Raw genomic sequence first — 14,816 nt, forward strand, 5'->3', positions numbered from 1 at the left:
GCCTTAAAAGGAAAATCAAATAGAAGACTTTGGGTCTCCTTTTTTTCACTGATCCCTGTTAACATCAATTAGCCTGTGCCCTGCTGGGATATTCTAATTTTTAGCACACGGAGAAAAATGAATTGATTTCAGGGTTGATATATCTTAACATTTAAAAGGAAATACTTCCATTGAAAATATGGGCACCTCAGCAATAGAATAAATGGCTTGACATTTGTGAGGGCAAAATAGTCAATATAAAGAGAATTTTCCTATTGGAAAATAAATCATTAACCTCGCTGTTTCTAAGTTCGATTTACAAAGCTTGAATATGTCATTAATATATTTTTTCTTGTTCTTTCTAGATTAAGGCCGCGTCTATAGGGGAAGGAGCTGGCTGCTTTCCCTGGTACCCCTGACTCTTGGATGTTCTAACAGTGCCAGTTTTTTTCTTCCTCCTTACTGCTTTAGTACCAAGGTAGGAATCTCCCCCACAGTGAGCAGGAGTGATTAGGGGAGACAGATTCAGTCATGTAGCTTGACGTGGTGGGTAAAGGTAAGACCCTCACAGAAGCATTCTGCAAAAAGCTATGTTCTGTCTTTCCAGTGTCTTGACAATGGAAATGAAATCAGGCTAGGAATTCATTTCCAGAGTCCTCCAAAAGCATGTTACCATGTCAAATTCTTCAACACTTCTATCAACAGATAGAGTCTCATTTTCCTCCTCTTAAATATGGGTTGGCCTTAGTGACTGTGTTAGTCCATTTTGTGTTGCTATAAAGAAGTACCCGAGGCTGGGTAATTTATAAAGAAAAGAGTTTATTTGGCTCACAATTCTGCAGGCTATACAAGCATGGCACCCGTATCTGCTCAGCTTCTCAAGAATCTCTTACTCGTGGTATAAGGTGAAGGGGGATCAGGCAGGTCATATGACAAGACAGGGAGCAAGGCGAGGGGGAAGGTCTCAGAATCTTTTTAAAAACAAGATCTTGTGATAACTCATTACCATGGGGAGGGAACCAAGCCATTCATGAGGGATCTGTTCCCATGACCCAAACACCTCCCACCAGGCCCCACCTCCTACATTGGGGACCATATTTCAACATGAGATTTGGAGAAGACACACACATCCAAACTATATTAGTGATTCATTTTATTTATTTATTTATTGAGATGGAGTCTTGCTCTCTCACCCTGGCTGGAGTGCAGTGGCACAATCTTGGCTCACTGCAACCTCTGCCTCCCAGTCTCAAGCAATTCCCTGCCTCAGCCTTTCAAGTATCTGGGACTACAGGCATGTGCCACCACACCCAGCTAATTTTTGTACTTTTTTAGTAGAGACAGGATTTCACCATATTGGCCAGGCTGGTTTTGACCCAAAGTGCTGGGATTACAGGCATGAGCCACCATGATTGGCCCAGTGACTCACTTAAATGAACAGATGCAACATAAATGGTGCTGTGTGACTTCCGCGACTAGGTTAGAAAAGACAGCACACCTTCTTCTTGGTACTCTCTTTTGGGATGCTTGCTCTAGGAACCCAGTCATCATCCTGTGAGAAGGCCCAGGCCACATGGAGAAGCCATGTATAGATATCTTAGCTGACAGCCTAGGCAGAAGTCTCAGCTGTCAGCCAACATCAAATTCCAGACATACAAGTCAGGAAGCCTTAGACATGATCTATCCTATGGCTACTTGTATCTGCAGTCAGGTGAGTGAGTCCAAGCACAAACTGCCTAGCTGAGCCCAGTCAGCCACTAGATATGTGAGAGAACATAATAGCAAAATAATTGTTGTTTAAAACCACTTTGTTTTGGGGTGATTTATTACACAGCAGTAGATTACTGGAACATCATGTAAAGTGATGTAAATTTTGTTTGGGTCTTCATTTTATGAATAGATTCACAGCTGGCTCTTTAAAATTGCAGTTCCACCCAGTTAGCACTCTCTGTCTTAGTCTAGATTTCCCCAAAAGCAGACCTAAGATAAGGGCTTGGATGCAGTTGATTTAGGAGGTGATCACATGAAGCAAAAGTAAAGTAGAAGAGAAAGTGAGACAGTGCAGGAAGAAAGCCAACAAATGTTTGCAGATATGTTGCTTACTACAGTGGGCAGCTGGGGCCCAGTCCCACTGGGGATCCTCAGAATTGTCACACTGGAGGGTAGAGAGATTGGAGCACCTATCACTCACTCATCCTCATCCTCATTGATTGAGATTGGTGGTAGGGGCATTAGCTCCTCTGCATTGCTGGGCTATGCTTTCTTACAGATGGGAATCCTTCTGCAGCTCAGGAGAAGACAGAGCATAGGCACCCTGCTGCGCATGCTCAATGTGGGACTCCAGCCAAGGTGCATGGAACTGTCCACAGTAGCTGCGCCGAATTCAGGTGGGTTCAGTAAATGTGTTGCTTTAAATCCCAGGTTTCTGCCACACCTTCTGATCCATTCTCCATACACCAGTTAGAAAGAACTTTTCAAAACACAAATATGCTTTCAGAACACTCCCCTGATTTTGATCCTTCAGTGATTTCTCATTATTCATAGGGAAACAATGAAAATCCTTACTGTGAGCCTGCATAGTCTAGCCCTGCTTACCCCCAACTATTTTCATATCAATCTCCTTCACTCTGCACTCCAACCATGTCAGCATTATTTCATTTCCCCCTAAAAGCCACAGGGCCTTCGGACATGTGGTTCACTCTGCCCAGTCCTCACCCATCTCCAAGCTAGCTAGATAACTTCTACTCCTTCCTTTCATTTCAGTTCAAGCAACAATTCCTTCCATTAGAAAACAGCTTTCCTGACACCCTCTCCCCCTGACACCAGATCGAATTCAGTTTGTAATTATATACTCCTTTAGATGTTCATTTTATTAAAGTTTGTCTCCCCCACTACACTGAAGCCCCAAGAAGGCTGGGATTATGTTTTACATCGAATAGCTGGAATATAAAAGGTGTGTGTGTGTGTGTGCACGCGCACGCATGCGAGCATGTGTGCACACATGTGCCCAGGTGTGCATGTTTCAGATTAGATGCAAAGCTATTTGAAACATCTGCATTCTTTAGGTCCTAGAGATTTTTCCAAAGACCCAATTCACCAAACTTTCTTTTCAAGAATGCATCTTTGAGTAGCTTCTGCTGTTTCTCCTCCTCAGCTGAAAACTCCCCTTCTTCTCTGAAGGAAGTTCTAGGGAAGAGTAAGTGATAGGGTCCCTGTAAAACAAATCCATTGTTAATCTCCTGAAGGATAGATCTCCTTTTAGTTATTGGGCTTCTGAAGAAACAGCCAGAATTGCCTGCACCTGCTCTTTAAAGTGAACCTGACTAAATACACTTTACACTCCAGAATCCTTGAAAAAAAAAATGTATGTTTAGCTGCCAAAATGGTCCAGGATTTCTCAGTGTGTTTGGAGACTAGAAATTTGGATGAATAAAAGGGAAGGAGAGGAAAACCTAGCATTTTAAACTTTCAGAGTTTGAAAGCAATAAAGACAGTATAAACACTCCCATTTAGAAATGCTTAAGAAGGATTGAATATAAATCCAGAGAATTATCCCTGTTATCTGTAAGGGTTGGTGAGGCCACATTTGGAATACTATGCACAGTTCCAGTCACCTTACTGTAAAAGGATATTCTAGAAATGGAGAAGGCACAGCAGAGGGCAACAAGAACCACACGGGGATTTAAGGATCTTAGTTATTCAGCGTGTTATTCTTTGGCAAAGGAGAGATTAAGTGGGAACTCATCAAAGTATAGACAATTCTGAAGGGAGTCGAGAGGATAATTGTTTCAAGACTATTTGAGTTAGCGTCAAATACAAGAACAAGGGTTTAGTAACTTAAGCTAAGAAAGTGAATTTAGACCGGCATTTTCTGAATCAAAAGTAAATGATATAAAACAAGAACCAAGGATGGTAAAAATAAGAGATGTAGATTTTCTGAGGAGGAAATAGGTAATTTTTCCAATTTGGTTCATTTGCGTTAAATAACAGAGAGTGATTTTTTTTCTTTTCCACTTTGAACAATTATGTCTTATCAGTGGGGTTAAATTAAAAAGGGTTAGTCCATTTTCACACTGCTATAAAGAACTGCCCAAGACGGGGTAATTTATGAAGAAAAGGGGGTCTAATTGACTCATAGTTCTGCCTGGCTGGGGAGGCCTCAGGAAACTTACAATCACGGTAGAAGGGGAAACAGGCATCTTCTTCACAAGGCAGCAAGAAAGAGAAGAGTGAAGGAAGAACTTCCAAACACTTATAAAACCATTGGATCTCCTGAGAACTCACTATCATGAGAACAGCATGGGGGAAACCACCCCCATGATCTAATCATCTTCCTTCCTTGACACATGGGGATTACATGTTCCTCCATTGATATGTGGAGATTACAATGTGAGATGAGATTTGGGTGGGGGCACAGAGCCAAACCATATCAAAGTGCTAGAGTGGCTATGTATGATTTTAAAGAATCTAGAGGGGAAGTTACCAGATTCAAATAAAGAACACATGGTTAAGAACTTATTGTTTTTTCTATGCCTCAAAATGTTATAGGTTTCTGAGCTGAACTTGCCAAAATGCCTCATTATCGTTCATGGTTTTGCACCAACAGCCAGTCCTAATGAAACTATACTTGTCTTCAGGCTGTAACATATCCAAACAATGATTTCCAATGTGCTAGATACTATTTTACTTGGATAAAAATGAAGGGGGGATAATTATATAGTGTATTAAAAATATTGACGGTAAGCAGTGGTTTGTTTCATCTTGATCTTAATAAATGTGATGCAGTTCAGGCCACATTTATGAAGCACCAGCTGTGTGCTGGGCACTGTGGAAGATTCAGTGGATATTGTTAACACATGCTCAGATAATGCTGGCGGACGTCTACATGCAGCCCACTATGGCCCCCAATACTTCTCCCTTCCAACCATGGCTTCGTCTGGCCTCAAATTTCTACTCTTAAAGTCACATAGACCAATGGTTCTCAACGATGATCTTTGGCAAAATTTCGACCAATCTGCAGCACAATGGAACAAAAAAATAAGAAAAATTATGTATTTACCAACTGGGCTCTCATGGAAAGCATCCTTCCAAATTCATTCTGAAAACCTGTGCTTCGTATTTTGGGGGGATTTTGTTGTTGTTGTTAAATGTCCTTTCTCATATGAAAGTATGAGATGACAATTTTTGGTGTTTTTATTAAGCTGCCAAATCATTGCTTCACAAATCTGTCTTTTGAAATTTAAATGGTCTGGGAAATCCAAAATGGTGGATGGAAATCCAAAACTATCTGAAATGCTCCTGCCACCTGGGAAAGAAGGGAGTGCACTGGTTGGAGAGGAAAAAGGTGAGATTCTCCTCAGGTTTGGGAAGACAAAATATACAATGGCATGTGGAGGATGAAGGTAAGAAGAAGATGGGAAGGGGTTAAGCCTAGGCTGAACAGGAGCTGGCAAAGGGCCCTAAACCAAAACACGGGCCCAGGAGACGGCCAGGAGGAAGCTAGCCGGGGAGGGAAACCTGGGAACAACCAGACCACCTCAGGCTGCCCCCAGTCAGCTCAATCCAGCTGAAAAGCATTTATCTGGAACCTAACAGGCTGGGGCTGTAGAATGAGTGTGATACAGTTCTGTTCTCCAGGAAGTCACATAGAGAGCTGCTGTGAGAGCCTACATGATGGGCATGGCATGGGTATACCACAGTACTTAGAACAGGGCAGACCCTTCCATTCCCTCACCCTCCATTTCTGTGCCCATTCTCCACTCTGCTCCCTTATTCCACCCTCCCCTGCCTCACCCCAGAGAGAATGGTGCTATAGTAATTTGGGCATAAAATAGATAAACCGACAAATGATTTAAAACAGCTTTACAGTCCTCCTTGTTGTCTTAGAAGCTACATTGGTGCAAAAGTAATTGCGGTTTTTGCCATTACTTTTCCTTTTTTTTGAGATGTAGTCTCGCCCTGTCACCCAGGCTGGAGTGCAGTGGTATGATCTCGGCTCACTGCCACCTCTGCCTCCCAGGTTCAAGCGATTCTCTGGCCTCTGCCTCCTGAGTAGCTGGGATTACAGGTATGTGCCATGATGCCAGGCTAATTTTTGTATTTTTAGTAGAGATGGGGTTTCACCATGTTGGCCAGGCTGGTCTTGAATTCCTGACCTCAAGTAATCCACCTGCCGTGGCCTCCCAAGGTGCTGGCATTACAGGTGTGAGCCATTGTGCCCGGCCTGCCATTACTTTTAATGGCAAAAACTGCAATTACTTTTGCACCAACCTAATATATTCTTAGATGGATGTATTAGGCCATTCCTGGCTTGCTATAAAGAAATACCTGAAACTGGGTAATTTATAAGAAAACAGGCTTAATTGACTCATGGTTCTTCAGGCTGTACAGGAAGCATAACGTGAACTCAGGAAGCTTCCATCATGGTGGAAGGTGAAGGGGGAACAAGCATATCACAAGATTAAAATAAGAGCAAGAGAGAGAGAGTTGTGGGGGAGGTGCCACATACTTTTTTTTTTTTTTGGACGGAATCTTGCTGTGTCACCCAGGCTGGAGTGCAGTGGCGCGATCTCGGCTCACTGCAACCTCCGCTTCCCAGGTTCAAGCAATTCTCCTGCCTCAGCCTCCTAAGTAGCTGGGACTACAGGCATGTGCCACCATGTCTGACTGATTTTTTGTAATTTTAGTAGAAACAGGGTTTCACCATGTTAGCCAGGATGGTCTCGATCCCCTGACCTCATGATCCATCTGCCTTGGCCTTCCAAAGTACTGGGATTACAGGCAGGAGCCACCGCGCCCTAAAGACAGCACTAAGCCATAATCGGTCTGCCCCTGTGACCCAAACACCTCCCTGCAGACCCCACCTCAGCATTGGGGATTACAATTCAATATGAGATTTGGGCAGGGACAAATATCCAAACTATATCAATGAGAGTGTTTCCTGAGAGCAGGCTGACACTGGGATTACGGAGCTGTGGCAGGCACCTTTCTGGGGCCCACAGATTGCTGGTGGATGGATACATGAAAGGGAAACAAAAGGGCTCAAATGGAGGTGAGCAGAGATATAATGGGATCACGGCAGGCTGCAGGAGGTGGGGAATGTTCTCTGAGTTAGTTTGGAACCTGAAGAATTTGTCCCAGAGCAGGCCAGGCTCCAGTTGAGTGAGGCCCGCTTCACTTCCCTCAAGCCTCTGACCTTGCCACCTCCCCAACTCTCAGCAGGCAGAAGACACCCCAGCTTCATGTCAGCAGCTGTCTCCCTCCTTTCTCAAGCCCACCCACTCTCCTGCATCCTCCCCCAACTTCTGGCCTCTCCTCCCTAGTGAGACCGGAGGACAGTAGTCTTCTGGCCCTTGCATCTGTGCTCTGCATTGCTTACCAGCCTTGACCAATCTTCGTCCTCAAAGAACAAGCCAACCCTCCTGGTACAACACATGCATGCCTCTCTGCATCTCTTGGAATTTTAGCGCTTTCTGGTGACTTCCAGCTGGCTGCACCTGCTCCCTGGCCCACAGAAGGCCACTCCGCCCCAGCAGTGGAAGTGCTGAAGAGAGAGTTCACACTGTGGGGACAGGCCTTGACCAGTGACTCCAGAGTTGGTGTATAAATACGCCAGCTTTCTTGCCTGGGCAGGACAATTTTGAGGCAAGCGCTCACACCACATTCCAGAGTCCCTTGAGGGATTCAGCTCTGGTTGACAGCTGGCCTAGTGGTAAACAAATGCACTCTTTACCTTAGAATCTGTTTCTGGAGAACCCAAACTAATATGGCTCCCTGCAGTCCATGTTAGTCTTGCAAAGTCACTGAGCACCTTCCTGCTTGTAGCTCTGCTGGGCACTTTTTGGTGCTGTCTTACTTGCTCTCTGACCAAATTGGCCACTGATGACCACCTCCTCCTTCATGAAACATTCTGTGACATGCTGTGCTCTTTATATCTCTGGCCGTTCCTTTCCAATCACCTTTACGGGGTTTTTCTTTTTTTCCAAGATCAGTTTATTGACATGTAATTCACATACCATACAGTATGTTCACCCATTTAAAGCAGACTATTCAATGTTCTTTAGTATATTCACGTGGTTGTACAACCATCACCACAGTCAATTTTATGACACTCTCATCACCCCAGAGAGAAACCTGAGACCCTTCCTTATTTCCTTCTCCTCCAAGTCCTAAGCAAGTACTGGTCTATTCTCTGTTTCTTTATATTGGCCTATTCTGGACATTTTATGTGAGTGAAGTCTAACAATGTGGTTTTTTTGTGTGTGTGCGTGACTGGCTTCTTTCACTTAGGATAATGTTTTTAAGGTTTGTTCATGAACCTTACATCAGTACTTCATTCCTTTTCATAGCCAAATAATAATCCATTTTCTGGATATACCACATTCATTTTATGTATCCATTTATCAGTTTATAGACTTTTGGGCTTTTCTACTCTTTGGCTATTGTGAATGAAAACTCCATGAACATTCATGTACAAGTTTTTGTGTGGGGATATGTTTTCATTTTTCTTGGGGATGTAGCTTGGGGTAGAATTGCTGGGTCATGTGGTAACTCTGTTAAACATTTTGAGGAACTATCAGACCATTTTCCATGGAGGATACACCATTTTCCATTCCCATTAGCCATATATGGAGATTCCAATTTCTTGACATCCTCTGCAACACTTGTGATGATCTGCTTTTCTAATTCTAGCCATCCTAGTGGGTGTGAACTGGTATCTCACTGTGGTTTTGTTTTGCTTTCTCTAGTGGCTAATGGTGAGCATCTCTTTACGTGCTTATTGGTCGTTTGTATATCTGCTTTGTAGAAATGTCTCTTCAAATCATTTACCTATCGGCTTATTTTGTGAATTTGGTATAATTCTGGGTTCAGTCTTGACCCCCTTTCTCTTCTCCCTCACTCATACACACGAATGTCCATTTCCTTCTCATTCCCCACTCATTTATCCAATCATATTTTCATTCAACAAATATTCATTAAGCTTCTAAATGTCCCAGGTGCTGTACTCAGTGTTGAAGTCAAACAGCACAAGTAAACAGATGAGGTCCTTGCTATCGGGAAGCTTGCATTCTTACAGGGTATGAAGACAGTAAATAAAGAGGCAAACAGGTAAGATAATACAACCATTTGCTTCTTTATTTAATGTCTTCATCCCCCACAAGAATCATGACATCCATATGATAGGATGAAGGAAAGTACTGATGGTTGGGCAAGCAGGTCGGCATTACTTCAGAGTGGGTGGTCAAGGAAGACTTCTCTTGCGAGGTGACATTTGAGCGGAGACCAACATGATGAGAAAAAGCAAGCCATAGGATGGCTAGGAATGAGCCTCCCATGGAGAGGGAAGCAAGTGAGAGGAATGAACTCCGTGTGTTCCAGGAGGAATGAGAAAGGCCAGCATGGCTGGAGCAATGGGGTCAAAGGGGAGCTTGCAGGAGCTGAGGTCAGAGAGGAAGGCAGGGCCTTTCTTTCCAAGAACCATCAGGAGAGACTAGACTAGACCTGCGGTTCCTGCGGTTATCCCTGATATGAGATTGGAGGGAACAGCCAATAAAACACAAGCATTCGGGCATCCTCAAAACTGGAAATTAAAGCTTCTCCGTGCTTCCTCCATACCTAATTATAACTCTTCCCGCATAGAAACCAAAAGATATGATATCTGAGAACAGCTGATAAATTAAAAAACTGGCACGAACCATTATTTAGTTTAAAATAGAAAAATAAAACTCAAACCAGCACTGCAAGGCGGCAATTTATGGTGTTGGAAATGCCTTCGGAAGTCTTTTTAGCGTTCTGTGTTGAATGTTTATAGAAGGTGTAAAATTCTTATAATGCCAGTGTTTTATGAACAGTGCAGTTGGCAATTCCTTTTAGCTTGATCTCTGCTTTCGAGAAATGTGGATTTTCCTTCATTTATTCATATTGTTTCCAGTCCATCAAAAAGAGACAAGATGTAACAGGACAGTCCATTTGTACCATTCTTTTTGGAAATAATTGCCAGAAGCGCTTTACGGTTGTCAAAGCCCCACCGATGCGACTCCCTAGCGGTCCTCTGTGTTAAAAAGCACACGCTTCCCACTCATCTTTGTATTCCTCTCCCATTTCCACCACCGGGAGGATAATCAGGCTGGGAGAAGCAGCCCTTTAAAATTCAGTGCTATGCAAAGGGCAAGAAAAGGGGTGAAAATGATCTGTACAGAAGCCTCCAAAGAAAAGGGAGGCATGGACTCCCTCTGTTTAAGAAAGGGCTTTATGAAAGTGTTAGGAAAACTCGGGTTCACCAGATATGCAGAACCATATGCATGCATTAATTAAAGGAATGTGAAGGAGGAGGAGGGGATCTGAGAAAATAACAAAGCTGCAGTGTATGCGTGCAATGATTTTTCATTCTGTTTCGCTTCAGCTCTGCCCCTGCAACAGAGGATCTAATCAATCTGCCGGTTATTAAGTTTGTTAATTGATAATGCATACTAATTAGGCTGTGCGCAGTTACTTAAGAGACTTTGCTAAGGTGATTGTAGGCACAAGTCCAAATGGAGTTTAAAGTATTCTGTGTGAGGTTAAAACCCATCAACCAGAATAGATGGATTTTATATTATAACAGAAGGCACAACATACCCATAAGTATTTAATGTATTGCACAGTTATCCATTATTACATATTTTAACACTACAAAATAATTAAAAATGTAAAAACAGCTACTAAAAACTATAACGAAATCACATTGGTGAGGTGTGAGGAAGTGTCAATGAGAGAGCGCTATTTTCTCATGGAGGTAAATGTTTAATTTTCTCATTTATATTTGGGAACAGTCAGGGTTAGCAGGGGAGGCGGCTTTGTGAGAAGCAGGACTTACGGAGCTATGTGGACACCAGAGGCACTAAACCATCTCACGTATCAGATTGTGATGCCCACATTTCAAACGTCAGCACTCCCGAGGCTGCCCAGTTGACCCATAGAAACACATTATCTAGGAGCTCAAGGTTGAAACATGTTTATCAACCATAAAATTAGCTGCGGGTGGTATGGTTGGTAACCTTCCTTGGGAGCAGCTACTTTGGGAATGAACTGAAGAGGACATCTGGGCATCCTGGAAATGTCTCTTGGGTAAATGTTCTCAAGAAGGATGGCTTATTCTTCTCTATATCTTAGGGAATTAATTGGTTCCAGTTTAGCCCCAAAAGATACGTGTAGGTTGGAGTAAACAGATCAGGTCAGTTTTCTCCAGGTCAGGGTGACGTCTCCTTCTGTTCTGATGAATTTCTTAGAAGTTCAGATGGGTCAAGGACATGCTAGTAGCTCATAAATCAAATCACAAGGCAAAACTTGAGGAGGTCACAATTCTCCATGAGGTCCTGGAATATTTTCTATTCTTCTGGAAGATTTAGAGATTAGCTTCATGGACTCTTTATTTATTCATTCAGTGGATATATCTCGAGTAGTTTCGATGTTCCAGGGACTGTGTTCAGTACTGGGGATCCCACAATGAAGAAGACAGGCAGTGTCCCCTCCCCTACATAGTTTAGGGTCCAGTGCATCTAGTAGATGCTTCCAGAAGGAGCTCTCTAGGGATGAACATTTGTTTGTGTACCTCCCTTACTTAAAAGTACTAATTTCTCCAGGATGAAGTCCAAGTTTTTTACATGACCTATAAAGTTTTCCAGCCTTAGCTCTTGATACTTCCCTCTTTCAACAAAACATTTTTTGAGAAATTTTTGTGTTCTAGGGACTGTACCAGGTGCTGGTATACATCAAAAAACTAAATAGATACAGTCCCTGGCTTCGAAGAGCTCACTATTGCACAGACTTGAGCCATATCCAGTACAAAATCTGTCTACAAGTTTGTGTTCAAAGTAGGTTGATCTCTGCAGGTTCTGGGTAGAACCATAAAGTGGTAGTTGGTGGTTCTTATCACTAGACTGGTGTTATTATCAAATGAAATTATTGATTTAATGTTTTTAAATTTTTTGGGAAACAAATGGAGAAGTTGACATTCAGAAAAATTCCACTAGATTAATCTACAAACAAACATTTAAAAAGTAGGCATGGGAGAAAAGATCCAAGGAAGACTATTTAGCAACAGCAGAGGGAGGTGTGTTTTATTTCCATTCCTTAGACAAACCGAGAGTTCCCACAAACAGAAATTTGAAGCTAGCAGGAGGCAGTGGTGTAGCTAGTGTGGATTTAATTAACAAATGAATTGTGTTCCTATAGTGTGACCATTGAACCTGGAGCTGATCCATACTGCTTTGTTTTACCTATTTTGAGATGACTGAATTCAATGACTCTGTGTGGGGAAAACTAATCTCTGAATAGTATATTGAAAGCATCTAAGAGAAAAATAACTGGAGGCTATGCTTACAAGCCAAACATTCTTAATTTGGTCAAATAGAATAATGCAGGATTGGGGTGACTAAAGACACTTTGAGATGGAATAAGCCATTTCCAAGAGGAAATTACACAAGTGAGAGTTTATCTGAATATACTGAACATATATTTTAAAAATAGCATATTCATGGTAGTATTGCATACATGCAATAATTAGTGTTTAACAATCAGAAAAGCATTTCTTGTGGGCATGTGCCAATGGCACAAGCATTTATTCTTATTGTAACAAAAGGTAAGATTAGATTTAAAAAATTAAAATAATGAGAAACTCCACATGCATTTTTTTTTCCTCCTTAAGGAGGAGTGACAGGGCACCCCTCCTTGTATTCTGACATATTGATGTGATCATTTGGTCAGTGAATAACTTTCTGAAAACTGAAAGGTTTTCAAAAATGGATTCAAGGTGAAGGAAACAAATGAAATAAATACTTAGCCCTAAGTTTTTATGACATTTATCCACCAAAAATGAAGTCTGCTATTTACAAGACTATAGAACTAAATGCTAACATCTGTTAAAGTCATTAAGGAACAGGCATTTTCTAGACTTTTCCTGTAATGATCAGCACATCTCTTGTGCCTTTATTTTCATTTGTATGTATAAACTGAGAAGATAATTATAATAGCATTCTTTTCATGTAAAGATCATAAGATGTATTAATCAAGGTGAGTTAACTGCTGTAACAAATAGTCCTAAAATCTTAGTGGTGTAACACATCTATGGGTTTTGTTGTTTGTTTGTCTTTCTAGTTTACATCAGAGCTCAATAAGGGTAAACAGGGAGACTCTGCTCCACAGGGTTTTTCGGAGACCCAGGCTCCTTGCAGCTAGTGGCTCCATTTCAGAGTCCTCTGTTTGATCTTCATGTTGGGCTGACATACAAAGAAAACAGAGGGAAGGGAGGCCTAATGTATACATGGCTTCTGCCCACATTACATTGGGCAAAATTTATCACATGGCTGCACCTAACTCCAAGGAAAGCTGGGAATAATAGTCTAGCTGGGCGCAGAGGAAGAAAAATAAATAGTCTGATGAACAGCTAGTCAGTCTTTCCTGTGTAACCTTGGCCCAAACAATATCTCTAAGAGAAAGATTGGTGATATGGTTTGGCTGTTACCCCAGCCAAAATCTCATCTTGAATTGTTATTCCCATTATCCCCATATTCCCTGTGTGATAAGAGAGAGATCAGATGGAGGTAATTGAATCATGGGGGTGGTTTCCCCCATGCAATTCTCATGATAGTGAGTTCTCATGAGATCTGATGGTTTTATAAGTGTTTGATAGTTCCTCCTGCATTCATTCTCCCTCCAACCGCCTTGTAAAGAAGGTGCCTGGCTTCCCTTTTGCCATCCGACATGTTTGTAAGTTTCCTGAGGCCTCCCCAGACATGTGGAACTATGTGTCAATTAAGCCTGCTTCCTTTCTAAATTCCCCAGTCTCAGGCAGTTCTTTATAGCAGTGTGAGAATAGACTAATAAAATTGGTGACCAAAGATAGTATCTTTTCCACACTTGGCTACATTGAGAGGGCAACCAAAGCTACATTGTTTGCTAGATATCCCTTAAGAGACATTTTATGAAGTGAAATCTGATCTGCCTAACAAGGTTTGCACAAAATAATACAAGAAGAATTCCAGGGGAAATTTCATGTTGTTAAACTGTAGTGTTAGGTCAACCCAGTTTCATCAGTTTCTGAGCCCAAGGGCCATGGGCATGGGGAGTCTTTCTGTCTGCACCTCCCTTGAATGCCCCTGACACACGCAGATCCTGCCGCTGCCCCACCACTTGAAGTGCTGTCACCCCATCCATACCTCATTTTTCTGAGCATAGACAGCCACAGTTTAGAGTTTAAAGATGCAATTAAATAGGCCCCTGGTGACTACAAGACTGACAGATGCTAACTGGCCTATAAAGAGGTATGAAGTCTTTCACAGTCCTCTAACTAAGGGCTCCGATTGGTCACAAACCACAGATTTAACCCTGTACGGTTGCTCCATAAGAAGTTCATAAAAAGAAGTCAATTTTATAAAGCAATTACATTCAAAGTTAATTATTTTTGTTGCCCAAAATTTCACCAGTAGAATTCCTTTAAGTGGTAAACTTCTCTAGTATAGTCAAAATATTAATATCTAAACATTTTAGATGTTACCAAAAAGTTGTATGGCTCTTCAGTAATATCTAATGTGTCATACTAATAGAAAAATAAATAGATACCAATTTAACCTGTGATATGCTATCTTTTCTTGTTTTTGCAGCTATGATAAAGCTGTTTCCTTTTGTCTTTGAGACAGACTTGACTTAATCACAAGAGTAATTGTGGTGTCATTCTATTTCTTGCCATATTTTTGTAATTATTTTTCAGGTATCAAGTCTTTTTACAAGTTGGTACATTAGAAATCAAATTTTTTTATTTGAAAAGTGTATCTTTTAACTGATAGTCCTTTACAAATTTG

This window comes from Pan troglodytes, chromosome 4 (genome assembly GCF_028858775.2).
Source record: "Pan troglodytes isolate AG18354 chromosome 4, NHGRI_mPanTro3-v2.0_pri, whole genome shotgun sequence".
Classification (NCBI taxonomy): Eukaryota; Metazoa; Chordata; class Mammalia; order Primates; family Hominidae; genus Pan; species Pan troglodytes.